Source organism: Pseudophryne corroboree, chromosome 1 (genome assembly GCF_028390025.1).
Source record: "Pseudophryne corroboree isolate aPseCor3 chromosome 1, aPseCor3.hap2, whole genome shotgun sequence".
NCBI lineage: Eukaryota > Metazoa > Chordata > Amphibia > Anura > Myobatrachidae > Pseudophryne > Pseudophryne corroboree.
In genome coordinates, this window is record NC_086444.1 from 288133880 (window position 1) to 288149425 (window position 15546).

Here is a 15546-nt window from a genome sequence, read left to right on the forward strand (position 1 = left end):
GAGAATAATCTACTTTCTGACATGTAAGGTTGGCCATCTAATTCACATTGTTAAATAATATAAGGTTCATAAAAGGTGTGTGCAAGCATCAGCTGTACAGAATTATTGTCATGATAATTACTATTTTACTAAACAGGCCCTAAAATGCTCAACCTAGAGATGAGCGAATACAACATAACAAATAAACAAGCAAAATCGTTCATTCTGTAAAACAATATTTTGTTTATCTGAAATACAGTACATAATGTAATACAAGTGCAGACACCAATATTCAATCAGGCAGACTGAATTATGTGATATCTCTACTAAAGTATCTATAGTTTTAAAGACAATAAATTATCTTTACAGTTAATCTACAGAAGCAGAAAAATCCATAGTGTATTTTCTCGGATATGAGATCACATCATAATTTGGCATTAAATACCAGGATGGGAGCCAGATAGAGAGAATATCTTCTAGAAGGTTTAGTCCGACCAATAGCACTGACATATGAATACAGAAATATGTGCTGTTACTAATTATCCCTTGACCAACCATCTACTCATTGCTGACAGTGCAGTTATCCGTCTCAGTATTTATATCACAATGCTGGGGATGGTCCACATATTATTTTCAATCAAGTAGCTGTATTTTAGTTAATTGTTACTGGCCATTAGCTGTTCATTAGAGATCACAAGATAATTAGTAGTGTTTGCTTAGGCATGTTGGGGTTTGTGACGGGTGGTCTTCAGTATGCCGGCGGTCGGGCTCCCGGCGACCAGCATACCGGCGCCGGGAGCCCGACAGCTGGCATACTAAAGACCACCCGATTGAACACGGTTCCATGCCATTCACACCATAGCCTGGTCTAGAGTTATTGGCGGGTCTTCCCTGTGCCGGCAGTTGGAGATGACATCATCTCCATCCGCTGGTGGTCCAACTCTAACTATGCTTTTAGCAAGAACCGAGTTGGATGACACAGGTCACACGTTGACACCTTTACATGGGTTATATTATTCAGACCCTTTCCCACCAAACCTCAATCGGAGTTATAAAATTGGTGGAAAAGTGGTATAATTAACTAAACTGAGGATGAAAAAGCGAGTGTCATGAACCACTTATTTCGTAACTTAATTAATATGATTGTTATATTCTACATGGCATAGAGCTAAATGTAAAATGATGCTGGTTGCTGCATGTATGGTGGACTTGTCTCCAGCAGCCCACTAGAGTCTACTGTACAAATGTTAGACAGTGCTACTTATTCATTTTAGTGTATGTAACTCTCAGTAGTGTGTCGCCCCGTCACTTCCTCTACAAATGAGCACATACAGCAGGAAATAGGAACCCAAGGGGACAAGTATCAAAAACAGTGATAACCCCATTTTCTGCATCATCACCGAACAAGGGGTTATTATTGCTGCCCTAAAATGTACTAAAAGCCTCATCGTGGAAAAATCATGGCTGTTAATATGGGGTCTATTCATGAAGCAGTGAAAACAGTGGAGAAACAGACCAGTGGTGAAGTTGCCCATGCAACCAATCAGCATCTCCCTTACATTTTACAAAATGTACTTGATAAAGGCTTCATTCAAAGCTGATTGGTTGCTATGGGCAACTTCTCCACTGGTCCTTCTCTCAACACTTTTCATTGTTTCATGAATAGACCCCTATAACTCTACATTATTACTTAGTCTAATGGGATGTTATATCTACATCCTGCTCTTAGTAAATAACAAACAGAGAGATGTACTATGATATACAGAGGGGCACAAGTGGAAACACCACATCAACAAACTGACATCTTCCTAGAGGTGTTTTATCAAAGGAGAGGGTCCTGTGCAATCTCTGTATGAACCACCTTTGCGCTGGCACATGCAGAGTGGTTTTCTGTTAAAATACTGCTTGGTTGAGCCGAAGTTATGACTTAAACTAATCACGAGAGTGGGTCTTTTGTTGTAGATGTCACTTTTGTGTTCCTGAGGCTTTGTCTTACATTGATCATAGCGTTCCTAGAAAAGCACTTCACAGCTGAAGTACAATGGAAAGGCAAAAGATGCATTGCAGTATAGGACAATCTCTTCCATCTCATAGTTGGTGCAGAAATCATGTCTTTTCACAAAGGGAAAATGGTTGTGAACCCAGCAAGAAATGTCCTAAAAATTCAACACTATCAGTCTGCAAACTGAAATTTTGTTTGTGCATTACTCCGAGAATCTCATGCTACCTATTCTCCTGGAACATCCGAGAGACTCTTGAATTTCGGTGTGGCCCATGGACTCCCAGAAGAGTAGGTGACCCTCCTGCATCCTGCCTGCTTCCCACTGAAATGAGCGGGATGGTGAGCATAAATCTTGGAGAACGCATAATTTTGGCCCCATTGTTTGCATCATTATGCTAAGAAGGGGCAGGTCCTGGATATGAGAAGCACCCGGCTCCACTCCTATCAGCGATCGGTTGCATCTCCTCTCTTGGCACTATCCTGGAAAGGAGAAAATAAATTTAGGTATAGACAATCGGCACCTACTGTACCTAGAACACAGCAAGGAATGCTCTCCTTTCCCCTGATTTCCCTCAAAGACTTGTGCAAATGTCTTCTCCACCACAAATGCCACCATCTTGAACCATAAACCCATGCACTTTGGTGGATATCTAGGTGAAAGTGTAGCACTGTACCTTCAAAGAAAGTTTGTAAAAGTAAAGCTCTGTGACTAAAGAGATCACATCTTAATCACAATCAATGTATTTCTTATTAGATCGGTGAGAAACATGAACAGCATTTTATCAAATTTAATATACAGTATGTGCCTGTTATATCTTAAATGTGCTGCTTCTGCTGGATGACACACAAATGAATCAGCTGGGCACAACACTGAAATATAGAGGATTTGGTATATAATTTGTTTAAGGGTAATATTGTACTTATGAACTGTGATACAAAATCTCATTTACTGAATAGTCTTTTAAATAACACAAACCAGCAATGTGATTTGGTAGAAAACTGCTAGTAAATGAAATCTAATGCTAAATAAATGATAAACAATATTTTAGATTGTGCACTGCCCAGCTTACTAAGTCAATAAATGTCACAGTTGGGGCTTGGTGAAAAAGTGGAAGAAATAGAGACATTTTATTGCTGTGCATAAATCACAGAACCCTGCCACATAAAATCCGCAGCTGAAGGAGCTCACCCTGTGTTTTAGATTGAATTCTCTGTGAACAGTGATTTATAAAAAGCGATATATAATATAATAAAATATATATAGTTCTTTAGTAATCTAGCAACCTGGAAGGAATTACACAATATTTTCAGTATTTGAAACATTTCCAAATAAAAAGTTTAAACCAAAATGACAACAACATTTGGTGGAGAGCTTAAGAAAACATTTCATACGGACTACTGTCAAGTACAGCGTCAGCATGGCCAGCAATCGGCTACATCATACGTTTCAACTTTATGGTAGAGTCTCATGTAGAATGTAGCAAGAATTCTCCAACATCTCCAATCGCCGGTGATCTGACTCTCCCTGGGCTTTTAGCGAGAATCGTGTTGTATGACACAGGTCACACGTTTACACCACACCATCATCCTGGTGGCTACAAGGGTTGGATTCCCAGATAATACGACCTGGATTCTTTTTCTCAGACCCTTTCCCACCAAACCTTGACCCAGGTTGCCCTGATAATAACACAAGTTTGGTGGAAATGGGGTATAATTAGCTGAACTGAAGATAAAAATGAGTGCCATGAATCCCTGATTTCGGAACTTAATTAATCTGACTGTTATTATCTATGTGGCTCAAAACTCTGGCAGCTTGCTGGTTGCTATGAGTATGGTGGACTCTAGCAGCCCACAAGTGTCTACTGTATAAACATAAGACATGGCTAATTATTCATTTTAGTGTATGGAACTGTCTCAGTAGTGAAGTCGAGCCCTGTCACTTCCTCTAGCACACATAGCATGGGTCTATTTACTAAGCCTTGGATGGAGGTAAAGTCTATCAGGATAAAGTGCCAGCCAATCGGCTCTTAACTGTCATTTTTCAAATACATCCTGTGACATGGCAGTTAGAAGCTGGTTGGCTGGTACTTTATCTCCATCCAAAGCTTAGTAAACAGACCCCTAAGAACCCAAGGGGACATGTATCAAATGGTGATAACCCCCTTTTTCCGCATTATCTCCCAAGCAAGTGTTTATTACTACTTCCCTAAAATGTACTAAAAGGCTCAATGTAGAGAAATCAGGGATGTTAATTCAGTATATGTATCTCTGCATTAATGCTACATTCTTGACCTCCATAAATGATGAAGCAGGAGCATTATTAGTAGTACGATATATGCCTTACTGATAGATCTCCCCCCTAGTACCACCACTTGGCAAATTAGCAGATGGTTGGTGGCTTCAGGGTCTGCATTTCTTAGTAGACACCATATTGGGCTCAATGTAGCATAACAGCAACTGCAGTTTGTATTGCTATGAAAATAAATTAGGTGGTGCATTGTAAGGTTGCCACCAAAGTAGCCAAACAATTGGCTACTATTATTTTATAGCGCATTAACAATTAGTACGTATATAACTTTATTTGTAGGGCTCCACAACAAACAGTAGTGCTGTCTGTGGGAGAAACAAAGCATACATAAAGAACAGAATTGTGGTCTATTTAGAGTTAAGTGTAATCTGTCTGATTTTGTATCTACTGCACCAGGTATAGCTCTGGTGCAAATACATGCTGATAGTGATGATGGCTACTATTACAAGCGGATGATGGGGGTGGTGCTGCTCTGCATATGGGTGAAGATCCACGTGTATTTCCAAGTACGCAACTCTGAATCCGGATCAGAGGATCTAATTAAAGTCCTTAGAGCGGATGATGTCTACAGGTTCCTCTCTTTGGTTGTAGTCTAATGCCAGTAGAATGCATATGCAAATGATCTCATGCATAGAATGACAGTTTTTGCAGTATACAAATATAAATGGCATCTGTCACTGAGCCTAGAGGTGTAGTCAGGGTCAGACTGGCCCACAGGGGAACAGGGGATACCACCGGTGGGCCCCACTGCCTGTCGGCCCTCCTCCTCTTCTAGGGATCAGGTTCCAAACTGTATCCTAGTGCACTTTCATTATACATTATACATATGTTACCTTATACTGCACAGGACTATGGGCCCAGCCCATGCACTGTCTTACAGTTAGCGAGGCCTCTGTTGTGGTTGGCCACACCTCCACTATTGCCTGGCCACACCCTTAAGCATGGGCCCCTACCACTGCATTACACCAGTGGGCCCTTCTTGCCCCAGTCTGACACTATGTGTAGTAAACATTCATCTATACCATTGGTGAGGAACCACAGGCCCGAGGGCCGTATAAGGCCATCAAAGCCACTTGATCCGGCCCGGCCAGGCTCACCTAAACGAGAGGAGATGCCGAGCGCCCGCTGAGATTTTACTACCAGTGGGCGCCCGGCTTGTCCTCAGCAGCAGCCGGAGGCAGGAGCTCACTCCTGAGCTCCAGCTTCTGGCTCAGGCAGTGTACATGTGTGGCTGTGCGGCGCTGTGGGAGAGACGTCACGACATCTCTTCCATAGTTCCGAGGAGAGGGAGGGCAGCGGTCCGGAAGCAGGAGCAGGGCTGGTGAGCATTGGGTTTTTTTTTCTTTCTTTTAACGTGTGTGTGTAGGCGGCGCTACTAGGGGGCATATCTAATGGGGCATAACTACAGGGGGCATATCTAATGGGGTATAACTACAGGGGGCATATTTAATGGGGCATAACAACTGACGGGGCATATCTAATGGGCCAAAACAACTGACAGTGGGCATATCTAATGGGGCATAACAACTGACTGGGGAAAATCTAATCGGCATAACAAGTGACTGGGGGCATAACTACTGACTGGGGGCAGGTTCATTTTAAAGTTGATCATTTTTGTATGGCCCCCGAAGGATTTTATAAATATCCAAATGGCCCTCGGTAGAAAAAAGGTTCCCCATCCCTGATCTATACCAATCCTTGTTTTAAAGTTGTCATTTATTAAATATGTATTGTACATAATACACAACCAGTATGTTAAAAGCATTTAATAAACAAGCATTCTACAGTACATGTTCCCACAGCTCCTCTTCAGACTTATATGTCCTATTGTTCCCGTATGTTTTAGACTGTAAGGTCATCTAGGCAGGGCCGTCTATAACTCATGTATGTTTGTTATTTGGGATTACATTTCTTGGTTTGTGCAATGTTGCTGATATAATCCGTTGTTTGAACTAAAGGTGAACTTTGCAAGCTCAATGATTTATCACTTATGTCTTGGACTTCAGTATATTAACCTTAATGCATGGCTCTCTCCAGTCTCCTCCTAATTTCCTCAGTTGCTGAATGTGTGTTGCAAAATCACACTATCCCTTCAAGAATGAATATATACAGTAACTCCATTATGGGGACTCATTGGTTTATGCTCCCTTCCACAATAAGAAATACACGGCATGGCCTGAAGCTACAGAGCAATGCCACCTTTCTTTCAGACCAAAGACCAATTCCCTGCACTTACAAGGAAGATTCATACCCTGCAGGATCAGGCATGACTTTACGCCACATTAACTTTGCAACTTTTGCATTTAAACACCAGCCCATTAAGTGTTGCAGATCCTCTCTTTACATTACTCTTAACCAGAACTGCAGGAACAAGTATCTTTTACATGCAGCTTTTGTGAATTAATCTCACAGGTCTCCACTAATCATTGGGCTACTATATTTCCCAAACATCTCTAACATCAGACAAAGGGTCTGATTCAGAAATGGGCATAGTAGAGATTTTTTTTGTGAATGGACAATATTGTTTCTATTGTACATGTGTCTGAATCGTACTGTACATGTGCTGCAATGGTCGTGTGATGGAGGTCACAGTATGGAGTAGGATGTAGAGTGACTGACAACCAGAGACAATTTGGGGGCAGTAACAGGGGTGTGGCTACTCAAATGCAGACGTCATAGCTGTGTTGGGGGCTTATCATAGCCAACGACTGCGTCTTCTTACACAGTGGTTCTGGTCCTGCTGTCTTACTTGCAACACACAATCTGAACAACCATGGTGGGTATCTAGTACAAAAAACAGCGGCTGCAACATTTGCATATGTTCTCACATTTACTGCGCAACTACGCAATTAGCATCCACCTCTGAATCAGGCCCAAAATTATCAACTTCTCAAACTTAGGGGGTAATTCCAAGTTGATTGCAGCAGGATTTTTGATAGCAATTGGGCAAAACCATGTGCACTGCAGGGGAGGCAGATATAACATGTGCAGAGAGAGTTAGATTTGGGTGTGGTGTGTTCAATCTGCAATCTAAATTGCAGTGTAAAAATAAAGCAGACAGTATTTACCCTGCGCAGAAATAAAATAACCCACCCAAATCTAACTCTCTCTGCACATGTTATATCTGCCTCCCCTGCAGTGCACATGGTTTTGCCCAATTGCTATCAAAAATCCTGCTGCGATCAACTTGGAATTACCCCCTTAACTATAAAAAACACTTCAGTCCATCAAAGCTAAAATAACCTTTGGATTGTTGTAACATAGAAACATAGAATTTAACGGCAGAAAGAACCACTTGGCCCATCTAGTCTGCCCCTATCCTTTAAGTAACATCAACCCCTTTTGATCCTTCGGTCTTTGTAAGGATATTCATATTCCTATCTCAAACATGTTTACATTGCTTTACTCTACCACCTCTGCTGGGTGGTTATTCCACTTATCCACAACCCTTTCTGTTAAGTCTTTTTTTCCCTTAAATGTTCCTGAACCTACCTCCCTCCAGTCTGTTTCCCTCCTGTACCTTCTGAAGATATGGGGGGTCATTCAGACCCAATCACACGCTACAGTTTTTTGGAGCCATGTGATCAGGTCTGAACAGCGCATGTGTGGGGGCCTCAATGTGCAGGCACGTCGCTGGCCGGCGACGGACAGCGACGAAAACACTGAGGAAAGCGTTCGCAGCGGCGAACGCAAGAAGATTGACAGGACTGAGGCCATCTGGGGGTGTCAACTCACCATTTTCTGGGAGTGTCGAGGAAAACGCAGGCATGCTCGGCCATTTGCAGGGAGGGACCCTGACGTCAGCTCCAGCAAGATTCATCACAGCAGGTGAGTAAGTCCTGAGCTGTGCAGAGACTGCACAAACTTTTTGTTTGTGCAGCTCTCTGCACAAGCGTATGCAGCCCTGCACAAGCGTTTGCAGCCCTGCACAGCGATTACCCCCTCCCCTGTGGGCGGCGATTACCTGGTTGCAGCAATGCAAAAACTAGCCTGCGAACAACCAGGTCTGAATTACACCCATTGTCACCAGAACTGGGCAATGTATTCTAGATGAGGCCGTACCGATGGCATTATTACTTCTTTCTTTCTACTACTGATTCCTCTACCTATGCAACCAAGCATCTGACTTGCCTACCTCATTGCTTTGTTACATTGCTTACCTGCCTTTAAATCACCTGAAATAGTGACTCCTAAATCCCTTTCCTCTTCAGAAGTTTCCAATATAGTGACATTAATATTATATTTAGCCTTTGGGTTTTTTGAGACCCAAGTGAATGATTTGACATTTTTTAGCATTAAACTGTAGTTGCCACGTTCTTGACGAGGGACTGTAACACCATTGTAAACCATTTGGTCTAGGATCTCTGCACTTTGCATGTGTATAGTTTATCTGCTGTCCCTCAAAGGCAGGTTCTACCTCTCCTAGGTTCCTCTCCTTCATTTTGTTCTTTTGTCATCTAACATTAATATTGTTTTGTTTTGTCATTGTTATTCTTGACTTGTTATATTTAGCTGTCATATTATTTCTGTCTTTGTCATGTTGTGCACTTTGCTTAGTGTGTACATGTATATGTGTGTCCTTCATACAATCCATCAAACATATTTGTAAAAAAACAAAAAACAAAATACATACTGTAAGATATAGACATAAAATAAAAAAAATTACTCTGATTTCTGGACTTCACCTTTAAAGACACCAGTTTAGTTTCATGCAGAGCTGATAGGACCACATTAATGGGTTGCTCACATTGGAACAAACCCCTCTCTATTAAGTCACACCCTTTAAATCAGTAGTTTCCCCTATAATTTCCAATGAAACTTATAATCATGACTGGTCCCCCTTTATCACAGCTTGCAAGCTGATCAGGTTTCAGCATTGGAGCACAATTTTTCTGTCCCACTGCAGAGTGCTGAGGGAATTTGTGTTGTCTTTTTCTTCTCTAGATTAACCTCTCCCATACACGCACCTGTGATGGGCCAATAAATTTATTCTGAGCAACTTCCACTCTGTGTATTACAATTCTGAGAGGCATCAGTAGCTGGAGGGACTTCTGATCCTAGTGTTGCCATATTGGAAGATTTTGGGGTTCCGTCAGGTGAGTTTGCTCTCAATTTATAGACACATGAATATATGACCCAAAGTGTGGCTATAACTATGTAGAGAAGGACCTCCTGAGCGGAAATGCCTTGACATGGCTGGTAGCATATATGTTTGCAAATGTATGTAACCAAGACCTCTGCATTTTATTATTATGTAGGATGAAGGTCTCTTTTGCTGAGCCATTCCAGAGTGCTGCGGGACTTTGTGTTTTGTTTATTTATTGTCTAGATTATCCCCTGCCTTACATGTACCTGTGGTGGGCCAATAAATTGATTCTGAGCAACGTCCATTATGTGTATCCTTGCACTTTACTCTAATATAGATGGGAAATGTGTTTGTAAATGTAACACATGCAGGTGTGCTGCCACCCCTGGCTATGTAGATAGGAGATTTATTTCTCCTGATGTGAATTACCCTCACTACATGCTGGAGAACATCGGGGAACAATTGTAACACTAACAAATATTATCCTAAGAAAGGGTTCACCACCCAACTGCTACGCATTGAGGCCATTAATGAAAGGAGGAATCACCCCAACTAACTGATATCATCATTTTGCTGTATGAGGATTTATCATTATTTGTATTATTTATATCACAATGCATAAAACATGTTATTATTGAAACAATAATACAGGTAATAGTCTAATAAGAAAGTGATAAGTAGACAAGAGAAGGATGCGTGACAGGTAGCAATAAATGTTGTTTGGGCACTGTTGTTCTCACGTTATTTTTGTTTATATAAAAAGCGATGGGAAATGTGCCAGACAGAAAGTATAACCTTCTGCTTCCAAATTCTGCTATGTCTGTTTTTATGTTCTTGTTTATTTTTGCAGTTTTCAATGCATTCAATATGTAAATTCAATAACGTAGCCAGAATATGTTAAAGTATTATTTAAAAAAAAAAAAAAAAGATTTTATCATTTGTTTTAATGGACCATTAGATTAAAATTGTACAAACCATGTAGATATCTATGTATATATGTATAGGTCCAAGTATATTGCACTCACATTCAAACATTAAACTGCTGGGGTGCAGCTTCCATGTAGGGAACTGAACATATCTGCAGGCTAATTTTTCTATATAAGGAAGGCATATGAATTAATTCTTCTGGTGCCGGAGATATGGTAACATGACTTGAAAAAGGTCCATGACAAGGACTGAAACATCAATGTGTACTTTACTTACATGAAGACTGGAGAGTGCCTTCTTTACATAAAAAGAATATAGCTATGTACAGTATACATATATTTCAAATAAGTGGTGCCAGTTCCATATTAGACACTCACTTTTCACAGCAGGATGAAAAGATAATGGAACAGCACTCACATTTAAGCAGGGTTTATTGGTCCAACAGCATAACACAGTAATAAACAGCAGCGGCCTGACGGCCATTTCAACCACGCTTTTGTGGTTTTCCTCAGGGGCTAAAAGAGACTCATCACCAGGTGTGCTTATTTATAGATAAAAAAGGCTCCAAGACAGCCAAACTACCCCCTGTTACCAGCATGACCCAGAGCTGTCCGCGCTCCCATTGGTCCAAATGTTGAGACCTTGTGGGCGGAGACCAAAATGTAAACAAATCCGCCTCCCGTCTTAAACACCAGGGGCCAGATGTACTAAGCTTGAAAAGTGATAAATATCACTGTGATAAAGCACCAGCCAATCAGCTCCTACTTCTATCACATTACACCTCCCTGAGGCGTCAAATCGCTGTGAACAGGTAAACAATGCCTGGATTAGCATATTAGAGAAGTGTGAAAAAGAACACCAGTTCCCGGACTTTTAGAATATACACAAAGCCAAACTTCACCATTTAGTGCAAAACAGCTCTATAAAGTGCAATGTTGGTGGGACGTGAAAAAGGCCGTGATGCATCAAACTGTGGCCACCAGCATAAACAATAAATATAAAGAGATTATCAGGTACAGACGCAAATTAGGTGCATGCCCCAGAGAACCTTTTTTCCTTCTCTGATTGGGAGTCAAATATAAATGTCCATTCACAAGACTTGGCCGATGTGCCCCAATGGTCCATTAGACTTGGCACGATGTGCCCCAATGGTCCATTAGACTTGGCACGATGTGCCCCAATGGTCTTAATGATAAAATTAATTGGAATAGCATCATGTGATAGGTACCAGTTATTTTAAGTCTCTGAGAATACTTATAACTGTAGTTTTTCTGTGGATGTACAGTAGTAGAGAGAAAGAGAAGGGGTCGCACAGACATGTATATGTGCTAATCAATGATTACCAATAAGTCACATAGAATCCTGACTGGGTATTTAGCTCTCTGAGTCCCGACAATCGGGTTTCCTATGATTAAGCTCATGCGAAACGATCGTTAGGAGACAGCTCACACGGCAGTGTGTCTGTCAATTAGCATTTTAATGTTCAGTCACTGCATATAAATGTATCCATTGTGTAGATAAATGTACCACATATATTTTATTTTGTGACACAGCTGCAGCATACTTTGCAGCCGCAGCCGGAGCGGGGCACACACCCGGCGGCCTCGTACTGATTGATATTGTTAGCAGCGCGTGTGGCCTGAGATACGGGAGGTGGCGGCTAGCGGCCGCAGCGATACATACACCCGGTGGCCCCGCACTGACAGACACCGCCAGCAGTGTGTGTAGCCTGGGATACGGGAGGCGGCGGTCAGCGGCTGCATACTGTATGAGTCTGCGGCTCCAACAGGCTGCGCCCCAGGGGGTCCCGTATTGACGGTGATTACACTGTGCATAACCTGCGAGCTGGGAGCTGCGGCAGATGGATGCATGCTAAAAAGCACCACATCTCTATATCAATATACACCTATTCCATTCATTATATTAATATAATTGAAAAGCACTTATAATGAATAGTGTATAAAGTGTCACAAATATGTAGCCTCCATACTGTGTATTGTCAAATATTTCTATTAACATTAAGTATCTAGCTTGAGTTTTAAATAGCAGTTATTGTGTGGGACATAGTCCTTTACATTGAATGGCAACGCTATTTGAACTCCTGACTATACGTGCGGGTTTGTAGACATAAGCCACGACCAGCAGGTATAAGCTGGAGTACGTGAGAGAAGGTAACATATTATCTTGGTTTATATCATCATATGAGACAACGCAATATACTACCGCCACACCCCTCTAGCTGGCAGGATTTAAGACCAGGGTGCGACTGTGGATACACATTCTAAGAACACATATGTCACATTCTTCCAACTGACATAATTATTTAGACCAAATATGGAAGTGGGAACACAAGCCATGAACAGGGGGTACTAGCTGCCTAATAGCACAGTCCTTGTTATTTCATAGGGTATATTCCAAATCGGCAACATTCCCGAATAATTGACAGGGAATGCACCCTGTCATTTGAATATATGTGACACGAACTAAGATGATAATAATAGGCATGCAAAAATAGCATGCTCACATAATTAGATTAATTTAGTAGTGTCACATATCTGTGACTATTATCAGCATCAACACAACTGGCACGATATTACATTTGCAATTACCTATTGGTCAGGTGATCTCAAGCAAAATTTTACAACACGGTAGAAGATTATATTAAGAATATTTAATTTATCTAATAGGGTGCTACAAAGGACAACTCTGTGAGATAAACATTTAGGACTTATTTATGATTACCATATTCGGAAGTAGGGGTACGCAGAACTCCAAGAATGAGAGAGATTGTCAATTAAGAGTTAGAACCCAGTCCTCAATAGCTCTCACAGAGGTACATTTAAAGGATACTATTGTTTCTATTAGGATATAAAGGAAAAGATCATTGCAACAAATATGGATACATTCTAAACACTTGAGAGAGTGAAGAATGAAAAGGCAGCAGTGACCGAATTTTTAGTTTCATGTCACATTTGTTTATTATCTTTTGCACTTGTTTTCACATGCACAATATTTTCGCAGATGTTTTAAGATAACAAATAAAAGCTATACTTTAATATTAGTGGTCAAATATCACCTGATATTTGACTTCAAGTTTAGTGTCACAAAGTCCGAGTGTACCCATAATAGGGAATACTTCCTTCTGGTTTTTGTTACAGATGTACAGTAGTACTCACATTATGACAAATTGAGGCTTTGTTGAACTGTAGTGTATGTTTCATTATTAATGATACTATAATATTAGAGGTCTGGTGACACTATAGTGATTCTCTAACTTCACACTGCTGTATATGTAGATAATGTCATTTATTTTTTGTATATGTGCTCTGTTATGGTGATCTATTTCTGAGGATGTATACTGTGTTTTTATGTCTCTTAACGTGTATTTGTACTGCTCTTTAAATCCCCTTCCCCTCCCTCTCCACAGCCTTGCGGCCAGCGGTGATATTTCAGGTGCCTCCAGTGGAACACAAACCGCTGCGTTCCTATGGTGATGGCCGAGACCTGCGACCCGGAAGTGCTGCCTATGACAACCTCCGGCTGCTCGTGGCGTGCCGCTGCCACTTTGATAATAGTTTAGTACCCTGAATATGCAGCAACAAAAGGACCTTATCTCCTGGTGAAAAACTTTAGTTCAGGCATTGCGGTTATAGAGAAGCTTTTGAGATTCCTGGGCATTTGTCAAATTCTCCCGGGCCAATTGACCTAGTAGGTCCATGCGATTACACATCTGAACCACATATTAAAGGACACTTTCCCCCACTATTGGCTGTTCTTCCCATGTCTGACACAAAAGATCAAGAACACCGTGTGGTTTCCTCCCATACAGAAGCTCAAAAGGGGCAATGCCAGTAGAAGCCTGGGGAACTTCCCTGATTGCAAACTGTTAGGGTCTCCTGCTCTGTGCTGCCACGTCGTCATGGCAACCGGGAGACAAGTGCTAGCGGAGTAACCTGAGCGTAGCTGATACTCCGGTTCGGGTCTTTTGCTGTGCAGTGGTTACAGGCTCTGTGCACGGCAGGGGATCCGGTGCAGGTTTTTGTGCTCACAGTCTGTGAGGTCTGAGTGGGGCATGGACAGCACCTGCTATATAAACCCTCTTCTCAGGTTAGGCAGATGCTGCTGAATCTTTGTTGGTTAGTCAGTTCCTGAAAGCTAGCTAGTACTGTGTAAACTTTGTATTTGTTTGTTGCTTACTGCAAATAGGCCTTGGGATTTGGTATTACACTCTGCCAATCCAGACCTAGCAGTAAGACTGGAGTCAGTCGTTTAACCTGCTGGGGTTCTTTTGCTACTCTGTGAACCTAGCAAGTTTGCGGCTGTATTCTCAGACTTGCCTGCCAAAATCCTTTCTCACTGTGCAAGGTGTTCAGGTGTCAGTTTAGTGGCAGTAAGCTGAACCAGTGCACTGCAAGTGAGGACTAGGATTGTGGAGACTCTCCTTGTGTCTATTATTCCATCTCTGACCAAGGAGTTTACTGCCACACTCGTTGGTAACCCTTTAGGGTTTTGCTGTTGCCCTTAGCAACAGCATTTCGGGTTCTCTACGTATTAAATCACTACATCTCGCTTCTTTCCATCTGAGCATTCCTAATACTAGGGAAACACCCAGTTTCTTAGCCTTTGGGCTTCTCTGTTCACTTTGTGTTTATTTTGTTACCCTATCACCTTCTGTGTATGTAATGTCATATTCCCCAGTCTGTCTGTGAGTTCATTTGTTTTGCATCCCTCACCGTTCAGACACCAGTACATTCCTGCTGGCACTGGTGTGCATAACATATTCAGCAGCCTAATACTCCTGTTGAAATTTTGTGGGAATATGGAGCATACCCCTCAAAATACTTTGCAACAGGTGGTTGATCAGGTGCAGGTCCTGACTCGACAATTTAATGATTTGTCCATTAAAATGCACACCTCGCAGGCCGCTGGCGGAGCTCCCGCAGCAGCAGTACCTTCAGGGGTTAAGGAGCCGAAAGTAAATCTCCCGGATCGTTTTTCTGGAGATCGCTCGCAGTTCTTTTGTTTCAAGGAGAGCTGCAAGCTATATTTCCAGCTTAGGCCTCAGTCTTCTGGGTCGGAGATTCAGCGGGTGGGCATAGTGATTTCCTTGCTACATGGAGACCCACAGGTCTGGGCATATGGGTTGCAGCCTGACTGTCCGTCGCTTAAAAGTGTTGATGCTTTTTTTACGGCACTGGGCCTGTTGTATGATGACCCTGACAAGACGGCCTCAGCCGAGGCTCA

General features: G+C 41.9%; 1 long non-coding RNA gene across 1 annotated transcript in view; it reads right to left on the bottom strand.

Annotated features, from left to right (window-relative positions):
* Positions 1-253: 253 nt before the first annotated feature.
* The window catches only part of LOC135058388 (uncharacterized), a 43888-nt gene continuing 28595 nt past the window's right edge, over positions 254-15546 (bottom strand). Inside the window, exon 3 of the long non-coding RNA XR_010244868.1 lies at positions 254-2461. This is a non-coding gene — a long non-coding RNA (uncharacterized LOC135058388). The remainder of the gene's footprint in view (positions 2462-15546) is intronic.